A 16,802-nucleotide genomic window follows, 5' to 3' on the forward strand; every position below is an offset into this window, starting at 1 on the left:
TCTTAAGGGCTTCCTGACTCCCGCACCGCGGGACGCCCTTGTTGGTCACCAGAACTGGGAGCCAGAACCTGGGGTGGGACTACAACCCCCAGGCTCCTTTGCAGCTACTTCGCGCTCTTAAACGCTTCCTGACTCCCACAGAGCGGGACGCGCGCGGGCCTGCACCCGGGCGAAGCTCGGGCCAAGGGCGGGCCTATCCGCGCCCATCAGAGCCTGGAGGAGACTGGGCTGGGCCACCCCTCTAACATTAACGCTAGGAAGGTGAAGTATAAATCGCCACTTTATTAACCAAAAAGTTTTACTGTTTATGCATCAAGCCTATCTTACATTTTATTGGATTTTCTGTATTGCACATGAATAGGCGGCTAGCCAGTAAAGAAGTGTGCCAAAGTAATAATAATTGGGTATTTTAGTGCAGGACTAAAACGTAGAGATGGGTAAGAGGAAGCAACCGAACAAGGATCACACATCAATAATAAAGTATATCTCAGGTGCAATGGGGGACATTGATAAGCAGATTACAAATGTTGAAGAAAGGCTACTAACACAAAGGACCCCTGTGGAGGTTCCAACTCTGCACAATAATCCCCCAACTGTAGATTCAGACCCCATACATCAGTCTCAGGTAATGGAAAATTGGGACCAGGATGAGGCCCGAAATGGTTGTATTCAATACATAAATGAGTCCATATTAGAGGTTGATGACTTCCCCCGCCATCTAAACGTATACGGAAGCCTCGAGTACCTCAAAGGGGAAGTACTTCAAGTCCCCTCATAGCCGAACCTCGTAACAAGGATGGCATAGGCAACCAACCTAATGGACACCTACAAACTATAATTCTCATTACGAAACCCCTAAAGAAGACAAATGAAATTACAGTAAAAGCACAAGTAAACATTTCAGATACTATTAAAGCCTTAGAACATATAGTCAAAGCATCATTTGATACACTGTTAAATTGTCTAATTCAAGTGGAGAACAATGTGGAGGCTATTCTTGATTTAGTCAAGACACAAATGGCTGACCCAATTTCTATACCTTGCCAACCTAGTGGTGCAACCGACTCAAATTTAAGCTCTGTCACGGAGCGGCAACCCTTGCTGATCACATCTTTACCCAATCAGCCTCCCATAGAGTCTTGTACACACATAGGCGGTACCGGTAGCGTACATCAAACTACGATGGCACATACCAGCACTAGTGGCTTGGAGATTTATAACACGTCTTACTGCCCCCGGATACAACACTATCACCAAGTTATATTTTACAATTACCTCCCGCAGCGACCCTCTATGTAGTGGTTCTTGCGAACGTTCCTATCATACCTGGGGAGAACCGGGAAACATGGACAGCGTTAAGGAACAAATTCTTAAATTGGATAGGTCCCTGTATGGAACCCAGTATGATTGGCATTCTATTTGAAGACATAAAAATGGTTAGGAGAGTTAAATTGGTAGGCAGGAGCCAGAAATCATTAAGGGGAGTGTGAGAAAGTAGCCTCTTTCTAGCCTTGTTACCCCCACTTTTGACCTGTTTGCGAGTGTATGTCAGGGTGTTTTCACTGTCTCACTGGGATCCTGCTAGCCAGGGCCCAGTGCTCATAGTGAAAACCCTATGTTTTCAGTATGTTTGTTATGTGTCACTGGGACCCTGCTAGTCAGGACCCCAGTGCTCATAAGGTTGTGGCCTATATGTGTGTGTTCCCTGTGTAGTGCCTAACTGTCTCACTGAGGCTCTGCTAACCAGAACCTCAGTGGTTATGCTCTCTCATTTCTTTCCAAATTGTCACTAACAGACTAGTGACCATTTTTACCAATTTACATTGGCTTACTGGAACACCCTTATAATTCCCTAGTATATGGAACTGAGGTACCCAGGGTATTGGGGTTCCAGGAGATCCCTATGGGCTGCAGCATTACTTTTGCCACCCATAGGGAGCTCTGACAGTTCTTACACAGGCCTGCCACTGCAGCCTGAGTGAAATAACATCCACGTTATTTCACAGCCATTTTACACTGCACTTAAGTAACTTATAAGTCACCTATATGTCTAACCTTTACCTGGTAAAGGTTAGGTGCAAAGTTACTTAGTGTGAGGGCACCTTGGCACTAGCCAAGGTGCCCCCACATTGTTCAGAGCCAATTCCCTGAACTTTGTGAGTGCGGGAACACCATTACACGTGTGCACTACATATAGGTCACTACCTATATGTGGCTTCACAATGGTAACTCCGAATGTGGCCATGTAACATGTCTATGATCATGGAATTGCCCCCTCTATGCCATCCTGGCATAGTTGGCACAATCCCATGATCCCAGTGGTCTGTAGCACAGACCCTGGTACTGCCAAACTGCCCTTCCTGGGATTCACTGCAGCTGCTGCTGTTGCCAACCACTCAGACAGGCATCTGCCCTCCTGGGGTCCAGCCAGGCCTGGCCCAGGATGGCAGAACAAAGAACTTCCTCTGAGAGAGGGTGTGACACCCTCTCCCTTTGGAAAATGGTGTGAAGGCAGGGGAGGAGTAGCCTCCCCCAGCCTCTGGAAATGCTTTGTTGGGCACAGATGTGCCCAATTCTGCATAAGCCAGTCTACACCGGTTCAGAGGACCCCTTAGCCCTGCTCTGGCGCGAAACTGGACAAAGAAAAGGGGAGTGACCACTCCCCTGACCTGCACCTCCCCTGGGAGGTGTCCAGAGCTCCTCCAGTGTGCTCCAGACCTCTGCCATCTTGGAAACAGAGGTGCTGCTGGCACACTGGACTGCTCTGAGTGGCCAGTGCCACCAGGTGACGTCAGAGACTCCTTGTGATAGGCTCCTTCAGGTGTTGCTAGCCTATCCTCTCTCCTAAGTAGCCAAACCCTCTTTTCTGGCTATTTAGGGTCTCTGTCTCTGGGGAAACTTTAGATAACGAATGCAAGAGCTCATCCGAGTTCCTCTGCATCTCTCTCTTCACCTTCTGCCAAGGAATCGACTGCTGACCGCGCTGGAAGCCTGCAAACCTGCAACATAGTAGCAAAGACGACTACTGCAACTCTGTAACGCTGATCCTGCCTGTAGGAGGCTGGACTGGCTTGTAGTGAGTACCAAGGGGTACTTGCACCTTGCACCAGGCCCAGTTATCCCTTATTAGTGTATAGGGTGTCTAGCAGCTTAGGCTGATAGATAATGGTAGCTTAGCAGAGCAGCTTAGGCTGAACTAGGAGACGTGTGAAGCTACTACAGTACCACCTAGTGTCATATGCACAATATCATAAGAAAACACAATACACAGTTATACTAAAAATAAAGGTACTTTATTTTTATGACAATATGCCAAAGTATCTTAGAGTGTACCCTCAGTGAGAGGATGGGAAATATACACAAGATATATATACACAATAGCAAAAATATGCAGTATAGTCTTAGAAAACAGTGCAAACAATGTATAGTTACAATAGGATGCAATGGGGAAACATAGGGATAGGGGCAACACAAACCATAGACTCCAAAAGTGGAATGCGAACCACGAATGGACCCCAAACCTATGTGACCTTGTAGAGGGTCGCTGGGACTATTAGAAAATAGTGAGAGTTAGAAAAATATCCCTCCCCAAGACCCTGAAAAGGGAGTGCAAAGTGCACTAAAGTTTCCCTAAGGACAAAGAAGTCGTGTTAGAGGAATAATGCAGGAAAGACACAAACCAGCAATGCAACAACTGTGGATTTCCAATCTAGGGTACCTGTGGAACAAGGGGACCAAGTCCAAAAGTCACAAGCAAGTCGGAGATGGGCAGATGCCCAGGAAATGCCAGCTGCGGGTGCAAAGAAGCTTCTACTGGACAGAAGAAGCTGAGGTTTCTGCAGGAACGAAAATGGCTAGAGACTTCCCCTTTGGTGGACGGATCCCACTCGCCGTGGAGAGTTGTGCAGAAGTGTTTTCCCGCCGAAAGAACGCCAACAAGCCTTGCTAGCTGCAAATCGTGCGGTTAGCGTTTTTGGACGCTGCTGAGGCCCAGGAGGGACCAGGAGGTCGCAAATTGGACCAGCAGAGATAGGGGACGTCGAGCAAGACAAAGATCCCTATCTGAAGCCGGTAGCTCCCGGAGAAGTGCCAGAAACAGGCACTACGAGGATGCGTGAAACGGTGCTCGCCGAAGTTGCACAAAGGAGTCCCACGTCGCCGGAGACCAACTTAGAAAGTCGTGCAATTCAGGTTAGAGTGCCGTGGACTCAGGCTTGGCTGTGCACAAAGGATTTTCGCCGGAAGTGCACAGGGGCCGGAGTAGCTGCAAAGTTGCGGTTCCCAGCAATGCAGCCCAGCGAGGTGAGGCAAGGACTTACCTCCACCAAACTTGGACTGAAGAGTCACTGGACTGTGGGGGTCACTTGGACAGAGTCGCTGGATTCGAGGGACCTCGCTCGTCGTGCTGAGAGGAGACCCAAGGGACCGGTAATGCACCTTTTGGTGCCTGCGGTTGCAGGGGGAAGATTCCGTCGACCCACGGGAGATTTCTTCGGAGCTTCTGGTGCAGAGAGGAGGCAGACTACCCCCACAGCATGCACAAGCAGGAAAACAGTCGAGAAGGCGGCAAGATCAGCGTTACAGAGTTGCAGTAGTCATCTTTGCTACTATGTTGCAGTTTTGCAGGCTTCCAGCGCGGTCAGCAGTCGATTCCTTATCAGAAGGTGAAGAGAGAGATGCAGAGGAACTCGGATGAGCTCTTGCATTCGTTATCTAAAGTTTCCCCAGAGACAGAGACCCTAAATAGCCAGAAAAGAGGGTTTGGCTACCTAGGAGAGAGGATAGGCTAGCAACACCTGAAGGAGCCTATCACAAGGAGTCTCTGACGTCACCTGGTGGCACTGGCCACTCAGAGCAGTCCAGTGTGCCAGCAGCACCTCTGTTTCCAAGATGGCAGAGGTCTGGAGCACACTGGAGGAGCTCTGGACACCTCCCAGGGGAGGTGCAGTTCAGGGGAGTGGTCACTCCCCTTTCCTTTGTCCAGTTTCGCGCCAGAGCAGGGCTAAGGGGTCCCCAGAACCGGTGTAGACTGGCTTATGCAGAATTGGGCACCTCTGTGCCCAACAAAGCATTTCCAGAGGCTGGGGGAGGCTACTCCTCCCCTGCCTTCACACCATTTTCCAAAGGGAGAGGGTGTCACACCCTCTCTCAGAGGAAGTTCTTTGTTCTGCCGTCCTGGGCCAGGCCTGGCTGGACCCCAGGAGGGCAGATGCCTGTCTGAGGGGTTGGCAGCAGCAGCAGCTGCAGTGAAACCCCAGGAAGGGCAGTTTGGCAGTACCAGGGTCTGTGCTACAGACCACTGGGATCATGGGATTGTGCCAACTATGCCAGGATGGCATAGAGGGGGCAATTCCATGATCATAGACATGTTACATGGCCATATTCGGAGTTACCATTGTGAAGCTACATATAGGTAGTGACCTATATGTAGTGCACGCGTGTAATGGTGTCCCCGCACTCACAAAGTTCAGGGAATTGGCTCTGAACAATGTGGGGGCACCTTGGCTAGTGCCAGGGTGCCCTCACACTAAGTAACTTTGCACCTAACCTTTACCAGGTAAAGGTTAGACATATAGGTGACTTATAAGTTACTTAAGTGCAGTGTAAAATTGCTGTGAAATAACGTGGACGTTATTTCACTCAGGCTGCAGTGGCAGGCCTGTGTAAGAATTGTCAGAGCTCCCTATGGGTGGCAAAAGAAATGCTGCAGCCCATAGGGATCTCCTGGAACCCCAATACCCTGGGTACCTCAGTACCATATACTAGGGAATTATAAGGGTGTTCCAGTAAGCCAATGTAAATTGGTAAAATTGGTCACTAGCCTGTTAGTGACAATTTGGAAAGAAATGAGAGAGCATAACCACTGAGGTTCTGGTTAGCAGAGCCTCAGTGAGACAGTTAGGCACCACACAGGGAACACATACCTATAGGACACAAACTTATGAGCACTGGGGTCCTGACTAGCAGGGTCCCAGTGACAGATAACAAACACACTGAAAACATAGGGTTTTCACTATGAGCACTGGCCCTGGCTAGCAGGATTCCAGAGAGACAGTGAAAACACCCTGACATACACTCACAAACAGGCCAAAAGTGGGGGTAACAAGGCTAGAAAGAGGCTACTTTCTCACACCCACAAAATATGCTGCTCTCTGCTGATGACGGGCAAAACCCAGAAACACGTGTCCAGAGATACACAGCACTTGCTGCACCTACTAAGGTGAAAGACTGTGATTACTTTTGTTAATGTGAAACGAATCTGACTGCATTTACCAAGATGCATTGGGGCCAACTTTTTGCTGGAATGTGAGGCAGTGTGCTCCCTTTTTTTTGTACTGTGTCGAATTACGGCTCCCTTGAGCTAACGGGCTGACGAGCCTTGGTGAGGCACCTGCGCACCAGAGTGGTACATAAACCTGAGAAGACGTTTGGTGGCATTTCAAGCAACCCCACAAAATATGCTGCTCTCTGCTGTTGACGGGCGAAACCCAGAAACACGTGTCCAGAGATACACAGCACTTGCTGCACCTACTAAGGTGAAAGACTTTGATTACTTTTGTTAATGTGAAACGAATCTGACTGCATTTACCAAGATGCATTGGGGCCAACTTTTTGCTGGAGTGTGAGGGAGTGTGCTCCCTTTTTTTTGCACTGTGTCGAATGACGGCTCCCTTGAGCTAACGGGCTGACGAGCCTTGGTGAGGCACCTGCGCACCAGAGTGGTACATAAACCTGAGAAGACGTTTGGTGGCATTTCAAGCAACCCCACAAAATATGCTGCTCTCTGCTGATGACGGGCGAAACCCAGAAACACGTGTCCAGAGATACACAGCACTTGCTGCACCTACTAAGGTGAAAGACTTTGATTACTTTTGTTAATGTGAAACGAATCTGAATGCATTTACCAAGATGCATTGGGGCCAACTTTTTGCTGCAGTGTGAGGCAGTGTGCTCCCTTTTTTTTGCACTGTGTCGAATGACGGCTCCCTTGAGCTAACGGGCTGACGAGCCTTGGTGAGGCACCTGCGCACCAGAGTGGTACATAAACCTGAGAAGACGTTTGGTGGCATTTCAAGCAACCCCACAAAATATGCTGCTCTCTGCTGTTGACGGGCGAAACCCAGAAACACGTGTCCAGAGATACACTGCACTTGCTGCACCTACTAAGGTGAAAGACTGTGATTACTTTTGTTAATGTGAAACGAATCTGACTGCATTTACCAAGATGCATTGGGGCCAACTTTTTGCTGGAATGTGAGGCAGTGTGCTCCCTTTTTTTTGCACTGTGTCGAATTACGGCTCCCTTGAGCTAACGGGCTGACGAGCCTTGGTGAGGCACCTGCGCACCAGAGTGGTACATAAACCTGAGAAGACGTTTAGTGGCATTTCAAGCAACCCCACAAAATATGCTGCTCTCTGCTGTTGACGGGCGAAACCCAGAAACACGTGTCCAGAGATACACAGCACTTGCTGCACCTACTAAGGAGAAAGACTTTGATTACTTTTGTTAATGTGAAACGAATCTGACTGCATTTACCAAGATGCATTGGGGCCAACTTTTTGCTGGAGTGTGAGGCAGTGTGCTCCCTTTTTTTTGCACTGTGTCGAATGACGGCTCCCTTGAGCTAACAGGCTGACGAGCCTTGTTGAGGCACCTGCGCACCAGAGTGGTACATAAACCTGAGAAGACGTTTGGTGGCATTTCAAGCAACCCCACAAAATATGCTGCTCTAAGCTGATGACGGGCGAAACCCAGAAACACGTGTCCAGAGATACACAGCACTTGCTGCACCTACTAAGGTGAAAGACTTTGATTACTTTTGTTAATGTGAAACGAATCTGAATGCATTTACCAAGATGCATTGGGGCCAACTTTTTGCTGCAGTGTGAGGCAGTGTGCTCCCTTTTTTTTGCACTGTGTCGAATGACGGCTCCCTTGAGCTAACGGGCTGACGAGCCTTGGTGAGGCACCTGCGCACCAGAGTGGTACATAAACCTGAGAAGACGTTTGGTGGCATTTCAAGCAACCCCACAAAATATGCTGCTCTCTGCTGTTGACGGGCGAAACCCAGAAACACGTGTCCAGAGATACACTGCACTTGCTGCACCTACTAAGGTGAAAGACTTTGATTACTTTTGTTAATGTGAAACGAATCTGACTGCATTTACCAAGATGCATTGGGGCCAACTTTTTGCTGGAGTGTGAGGCAGTGTGCTCCCTTTTTTTTGCACTGTGTCGAATGACGGCTCCCTTGAGCTAACGGGCTGACAAGCCTTGGTGAGGCACCTGCGCATCAGAGTGGTACATAAACCTGAGAAGACGATTGGTGGCATTTCAAGCAACCCCACAAAATATGCTGCTCTCTGCTGATGACGGGCGAAACCCAGAAACACGTGTCCAGAGATACACAGCACTTGCTGCACCTACTAAGGTGAAAGACTTTGATTACTTTTGTTAATGTGAAATGAATCTGACTGCATTTACCAAGATGCATTGGGGCCAACTTTTTGCTGGAGTGTGAGGCAGTGTGCTCCCTTTTTTTTGCACTGTGTCGAATTACGGCTCCTTTGATCTAACGGGCTGACGAGCCTTGGTGAGGCACCTGCGCACCAGAGTGGTACATAAACCTGAGAAGACGTTTGGTGGCATTTCAAGCAACCCCACAAAATATGCTGCTCTCTGCTGATGACGGGCGAAACCCAGAAACACGTGTCCAGAGATACACAGCACTTGCTGCACCTACTAAGGTGAAAGACTTTGATTACTTTTGATAATGTGAAACAAATCTGACTGCATTTACCAAGATGCATTGGGGCCAACTTTTTGCTGGAGTGTGAGGCAGTGTGCTCCCTTTTTTTTGCACTGTGTCGAATGACGGCTCCCTTGAGCTAACGGGCTGACGAGCCTTGGTGAGGCACCTGCGCACCAGAGTGGTACATAAACCTGAGAAGACGTTTGGTGGCATTTCAAGCAACCCCACAAAATATGCTGCTCTCTGCTGATGACGGGCGAAACCCAGAAACACGTGTCCAGAGATACACAGCACTTGCTGCACCTACTAAGGTGAAAGACTTTGATTACTTTTGTTAATGTGAAACGAATCTGAATGCATTTACCAAGATGCATTGGGGCCCACTTTTTGCTGCAGTGTGAGGCAGTGTGCTCCCTTTTTTTTGCACTGTGTCGAATGACGGCTCCCTTGAGATAACGGGCTGACGAGCCTTGGTGAGGCACCTGTGCACCAGAGTGGTACATAAACCTGAGAAGACGTTTGGTGGCATTTCAAGCAACCCCACAAAATATGCTGCTCTCTGCTGTTGACGGGCGAAACCCAGAAACACGTGTCCAGAGATACACAGCACTTGCTGCACCTACTAAGGTGAAAGAGTTGGATTACTTTTGTTAATGTGAAACGAATCTGACTGCATTTACCAAGATGCATTGGGGCCAACTTTTTGCTGGAGTGTGAGGCAGTGTGCTCCCTTTTTTTTGCACTGTGTCGAATGACGCCTCCCTTGAGCTAACGGGCTGACAAGCCTTGGTGAGGCACCTGCGCATCAGAGTGGTACATAAACCTGAGAAGACGATTGGTGGCATTTCAAGCAACCCCACAAAATATGCTGCTCTCTGCTGATGACGGGCGAAACCCAGAAACACGTGTCCAGAGATACACAGCACTTGCTGCACCTACTAAGGTGAAAGACTTTGATTACTTTTGTTAATGTGAAATGAATCTGACTGCATTTACCAAGATGCATTGGGGACAACTTTTTGCTGGAGTGTGAGGCAGTGTGCTCCCTTTTTTTTGCACTGTGTCGGATGACGGCTCCCTTGAGCTAACGGGCTGACGAGCCTTGGTGAGGCACCTGCGCACCAGAGTGGTACATAAACCTGAGAAGACGTTTGGTGGCATTTCAAGCAACCCCACAAAATATGCTGCTCTCTGCTGATGATGGGCGAAACCCAGAAACACGTGTCCAGAGATACACAGCATTTGCTGCACCTACTAAGGTGAAAGACTTTGATTACTTTTGTTAATGTGAAACGAATCTGACTGCATTTACCAAGATGCATTGGGGCCAACTTTTTGCTGGAGTGTGAGGCAGTGTGCTCCCTTTTTTTTGCACTGGGTCGAATGACGACTCCCTTGAGCTAACGGGCTGACAAGCCTTGGTGAGGCACCTGCGCACCAGAGTGGTACATAAACCTGAGAAGACGTTTGGTGGCATTTCAAGCAACCCCACAAAATATGCTGCTCTCTGCTGATGACGGGCGAAACCCAGAAACACGTGTCCAGAGATACACAGCACTTGCTGCACCTACTAAGGTGAAAGACTTTGATTACTTTTGTTAATGTGAAACGAATCTGACTGCATTTACCAAGATGCATTGGGGCCAACTTTTTGCTGGAGTGTGAGGCAGTGTGCTCCCTTTTTTTTGCACTGTGTCGAATGACTGCTCCCTTGAGCTAACGGGCTGACAAGCCTTGGTGAGGCACCTGCGCACCAGAGTGGTACATAAACCTGAGAAGACGTTTGGTGGCATTTCAAGCAACCCCACAAAATATGCTGCTCTCTGCTGATGACGGGCGAAACCCAGAAACACGTGTCCAGAGATACACAGCACTTGCTGCACCTACTAAGGTGAAAGACTTTGATTACTTTTGATAATGTGAAACGAATCTGACTGCATTTACCAAGATGCATTGGGGCCAACTTTTTGCTGGAGTGTGAGGCAGTGTGCTCCCTTTTTTTTGCACTGTGTCGAATGACGGCTCCCTGAGCTAACGGGCTGACGAGCCTTGGTGAGGCACCTGCGCACCAGAGTGGTACATAAACCTGAGAAGACGTTTGGTGGCATTTCAAGCAACCCCACAAAATATGCTGCTCTCTGCTGTTGACGGGCGAAACCCAGAAACACGTGTCCAGAGATACACAGCACTTGCTGCACCTACTAAGGTGAAAGACTTTGATTACTTTTGTGAATGTGAAACGAATCTGACTGCATTTACCAAGATGCATTGGGGCCAACTTTTTGCTGGAGTGTGAGGCAGTGTGCTCCCTTTTTTTTGCACTGTGTCGAATGACGGCTCCCTTGAGCTAACGGGCTGACAAGCCTTGGTGAGGCACCTGCGCACCAGAGTGGTACATAAACCTGAGAAGACGATTGGTGGCATTTCAAGCAACCCCACAAAATATGCTGCTCTCTGCTGATGACGGGCGAAACCCAGAAACACGTGTCCAGAGATACACAGCACTTGCTGCACCTACTAAGGTGAAAGACTTTGATTACTTTTGTTAATGTGAAACGAATCTGACTGCACTTACCAAGATGCATTGGGGCCAACTTTTTGCTGGAGTGTGAGGCAGTGTGCTCCCTTTTTTTTGCACTGTGTCGAATGACGGCTCCGTTGAGCTAACGAGCTGACGAGCCTTGGTGAGGCACCTGCGCACCAGAGTGGTACATAAACCTGAGAAGACGTTTGGTGGCATTTCAAGCAACCCCACAAAATATGCTGCTCTCTGCTGATGACGGGCGAAACCCAGAAACACGTGTCCAGAGATACACAGCACTTGCTGCACCTACTAAGGTGAAAGACTTTGATTACTTTTGTTAATATGAAACGAATCTGAGTGCAGTTACCAAGATGCATTGGGGCCAACTTTTTGCTGGAGTGTGAGGCAGTGTGCTCCCTTTTTTTTGCACTGTGTCGAATGACGGCTCCCTTGAGCTAACGGGCTGACGAGCGTTGGTGAGGCACCTGCGCACCAGAGTGGTACATAAACCTGAGAAGACGTTTGGTGGCATTTCAAGCAACCCCACAAAATATGCTGCTCTCTGCTGATGACGGGCGAAACCCAGAAACACGTGTCCAGAGATACACAGCACTTGCTGCACCTACTAAGGTGAAAGACTTTGATTACTTTTGTTAATGTGAAACGAATCTGACTGCATTTACCAAGATGCATTGGGGCCAAATTTTTGCTGGAGTGTGAGGCAGTGTGCTCCCTTTTTTTTGCACTGTGTCGAATGACGGCTCCCTTGAGTTAACGGGCTGACGAGCCTTGGTGAGGCACCTGCGCACCAGAGTGGTACATAAACCTGAGAAGACGTTTGGTGGCATTTCAAGCAACCCCACAAAATATGCTGCTCTAAGCTGATGACGGGCGAAACCCAGAAACACGTGTCCAGAGATACACAGCACTTGCTGCACCTACTAAGGTGAAAGACTTTGATTACTTTTGTTAATGTGAAACGAATCTGAATGCATTTACCAAGATGCATTGGGGCCAACTTTTTGCTGCAGTGTGAGGCAGTGTGCTCCCTTTTTTTTGCACTGTGTCGAATGACGGCTCCCTTGAGCTAACGGGCTGACGAGCCTTGGTGAGGCACCTGCGCACCAGAGTGGTACATAAACCTGAGAAGACGTTTGGTGGCATTTCAAGCAACCCCACAAAATATGCTGCTCTCTGCTGTTGACGGGCGAAACCCAGAAACACGTGTCCAGAGATACACTGCACTTGCTGCACCTACTAAGGTGAAAGACTTTGATTACTTTTGTTAATGTGAAACGAATCTGACTGCATTTACCAAGATGCATTGGGGCCAACTTTTTGCTGGAGTGTGAGGCAGTGTGCTCCCTTTTTTTTGCACTGTGTCGAATGACGGCTCCCTTGAGCTAACGGGCTGACAAGCCTTGGTGAGGCACCTGCGCATCAGAGTGGTACATAAACCTGAGAAGACGATTGGTGGCATTTCAAGCAACCCCACAAAATATGCTGCTCTCTGCTGATGACGGGCGAAACCCAGAAACACGTGTCCAGAGATACACAGCACTTGCTGCACCTACTAAGGTGAAAGACTTTGATTACTTTTGTTAATGTGAAATGAATCTGACTGCATTTACCAAGATGCATTGGGGCCAACTTTTTGCTGGAGTGTGAGGCAGTGTGCTCCCTTTTTTTTGCACTGTGTCGAATTACGGCTCCTTTGATCTAACGGGCTGACGAGCCTTGGTGAGGCACCTGCGCACCAGAGTGGTACATAAACCTGAGAAGACGTTTGGTGGCATTTCAAGCAACCCCACAAAATATGCTGCTCTCTGCTGATGACGGGCGAAACCCAGAAACACGTGTCCAGAGATACACAGCACTTGCTGCACCTACTAAGGTGAAAGACTTTGATTACTTTTGATAATGTGAAACAAATCTGACTGCATTTACCAAGATGCATTGGGGCCAACTTTTTGCTGGAGTGTGAGGCAGTGTGCTCCCTTTTTTTTGCACTGTGTCGAATGACGGCTCCCTTGAGCTAACGGGCTGACGAGCCTTGGTGAGGCACCTGCGCACCAGAGTGGTACATAAACCTGAGAAGACGTTTGGTGGCATTTCAAGCAACCCCACAAAATATGCTGCTCTCTGCTGATGACGGGCGAAACCCAGAAACACGTGTCCAGAGATACACAGCACTTGCTGCACCTACTAAGGTGAAAGACTTTGATTACTTTTGTTAATGTGAAACGAATCTGAATGCATTTACCAAGATGCATTGGGGCCCACTTTTTGCTGCAGTGTGAGGCAGTGTGCTCCCTTTTTTTTGCACTGTGTCGAATGACGGCTCCCTTGAGCTAACGGGCTGACGAGCCTTGGTGAGGCACCTGTGCACCAGAGTGGTACATAAACCTGAGAAGACGTTTGGTGGCATTTCAAGCAACCCCACAAAATATGCTGCTCTCTGCTGTTGACGGGCGAAACCCAGAAACACGTGTCCAGAGATACACAGCACTTGCTGCACCTACTAAGGTGAAAGAGTTGGATTACTTTTGTTAATGTGAAACGAATCTGACTGCATTTACCAAGATGCATTGGGGCCAACTTTTTGCTGGAGTGTGAGGCAGTGTGCTCCCTTTTTTTTGCACTGTGTCGAATGACGCCTCCCTTGAGCTAACGGGCTGACAAGCCTTGGTGAGGCACCTGCGCATCAGAGTGGTACATTGTAGGAGGCTGGACTGGCTTGTAGTGAGTACCAAGGGGTACTTGCACCTTGCACCAGGCCCAGTTATCCCTTATTAGTGTATAGGGTGTCTAGCAGCTTAGGCTGATAGATAATGGTAGCTTAGCAAAGCAGCTCAGGCTGAACTAGGAGACGTGTGAAGCTACTACAGTACCACTTAGTGTCATATGCACAATATCATAAGAAAACACAATACACAGTTATACTAAAAATAAAGGTACTTTATTTTTATGACAATATGCCAAAGTATCTTAGAGTGTACCCTCAGTAAGAGGATAGGAAATATACACAAGATATATATACACAATAGCAAAAATATGCAGTATAGTCTTAGAAAACAGTGCAAACAATGTATAATTACAATAGGATGCAATGGGGAAACATAGGGATAGGGGCAACACAAACCATATACTCCAAAAGTGGAATGTGAACCACGACTGGACCCCAAACCTATGTGACCTTGTAGAGGGTCGCTGGGACTATTAGAAAATAGTGAGAGTTAGAAAAATAACCCTCCCCAAGACCCTGAAAAGTGAGTGCAAAGTGCACCAAAGTTCCCCTAAGGACAAAATAGTCGTGTTAGAGGGAGAATGCAAGGAAAACACAAATCAGCAATGCAACAACGATGGATTCCTGTCTGAAGGTACCTGTGGAACAAGGGGACCAAGTCCAAAAGTCACAAGCAGCTCGGAGATGGGCAGATGCCCAAGAAATGCCAGCGGTTGGTGCAAAGAAGCTCTTACTAGGCTGAAGAACTGTGAATACTGCAGGAACGACAAGGGCTAGAGACTTCCCCTTTGGAGGATGGATCCCCCACGCCTTGGAGAGTCGTGCAGAAGTGTTTTCCCGCCGGATGGACGCCAACAAGCCTTGCTACACGCAAATCGTGCGTTTGGCGTTTTTGGACGCTGCTGGGGCCCAGGAGGGACCAGGAGGTCGCAAATTGGACCTGCAGAGAGAGGGGACGTCGAGCAAGACAAAGAGCCCTCACTGAAGCAGGTAGCACCCGGAGAAGTGCCAGAAACAGGCACTACGAGGATGCGTGAAACGGTGCTCGCCGAAGTTGCACAAAGGAGTCCCACGTCGCCGGAGACCAACTTAGAAAGTCGTGCAATGCAGGTTAGAGTGCCGTGGACCCAGGCTTGGCTGTGCACACAGGATTTCCGCCGGAAGTGCACAGGGGCCGGAGAAGCTTGCAAAGTCGCGGTTCCCAGCAATGCAGCCCAGCGAGGTGAGGCAAGGACTTACATCCACCAAACTTGGGCTGAAGAGTCACTGGACTGTGGGGGTCACTTGGACGGTGTCGCTGGATTCGAGGGACCTCGCTCGTCGTGCTGAGAGGAGACCCAAGGGACCGGAAATGCAGCTTTTTGGTGCCTGCGGTTGCAGGGGGAAGATTCCGTCGACCCACGGGAGATTTCTTCGGAGCTTCTGGTGCAGAGAGGAGGCAGACTACCCCCACAGCATGCACAAGCAGGAAAACAGTCGAGAAGGCGGCAGGATCAGCGTTACAGAGTTGCAGTAGTCATCTTTGCTACTATGTTGCAGGTTTGCAGGCTTCCAGCGCGGTCAGCGGTCGATTCCTTATCAGAAGGTGAAGAGGGAGATGCAGAGGAACTCGGCTGAGCTCATGCATTCGTTATCTAAAGTTTCCCCAGAGACAGAGACCCTAAATAGCCAGAAAAGAGGGTTTGGCTACCTAGGAGAGAGGAAAGGCTACTAACACCTGAAGGAGCCTATCACAAGGAGTCTCTGACGTCACCTGGTGGCACTGGCCACTCAGAGCAGTCCAGTGTGCCAGCAGCACCTCTGTTTCCAAGATGGCAGAGGTCTGGAGCACACTGGAGGAGCTCTGGACACCTCCCAGGGGAGGTGCAGGTCAGGGGAGTGGTCACTCCCCTTTCCTTTGTCCAGTTTCGCGCCAGAGCAGGGGCTAAGGGGTCCCTGAACCGGTGTAGACTGGCTTATGCAGAATTGGGCACATCTGTGCCCAACAAAGCATTTCCAGAGGCTGGGGGAGGCTACTCCTCCCCTGCCTTCACACCATTTTCCAAAGGGAGAGGGTGTCACACCCTCTCTCAGAGGAAGTTCTTTGTTCTGCCATCCTGGGCCAGGCCTGGCTGGACCCCAGGAGGGCAGCTGCCTGTCTGAGGGGTTGGCAGCAGCAGCAGCTGCAGTGAAACCCCAGGAAGGGCAGTTTGGCAGTACCAGGGTCTGTGCTACAGACCACTGGGATCATGGGATTGTGCCAACTATGCCAGGATGGCATAGAGGGGGCAATTCCATGATCATAGACATGTTACATGGCCATATTCGGAGTTACCATGGTGAAGCTACATATAGGTAGTGACCTATATGTAGTGCACGCGTGTAATGGTGTCCCCGCACTCACAAAGTTCAGTGAATTGGCTCTGAACAATGTGGGGGCACCTTGGCTAGTGCCAGGGTGCCCTCACACTAAGTAACTTTGCACCTAACCTTTACCAGGTAAAGGTTAGACATATAGGTGACTTATAAGTTACTTAAGTGCAGTGTAAAATGGCTGTGAAATAACGTGGACGTTATTTCACTCAGGCTGCAGTGGCAGGCCTGTGTAAGAATTGTCAGAGCTCCCTATGGGTGGCAAAAGAAATGCTGCAGCCCATAGGGATCTCCTGGAACCCCAATACCCTGGGTACCTCAGTACCATATACTAGGGAATTATAAGGGTGTTCCAGTAAGCCAATGTAAATTGGTAAAATTCGTCACTAGCCTGTTAGTGACAATTTGAAAGTAATGAGAGAGCATA

Source organism: Pleurodeles waltl, chromosome 10 (genome assembly GCF_031143425.1).
Source record: "Pleurodeles waltl isolate 20211129_DDA chromosome 10, aPleWal1.hap1.20221129, whole genome shotgun sequence".
Taxonomy (NCBI): Eukaryota; Metazoa; Chordata; class Amphibia; order Caudata; family Salamandridae; genus Pleurodeles; species Pleurodeles waltl.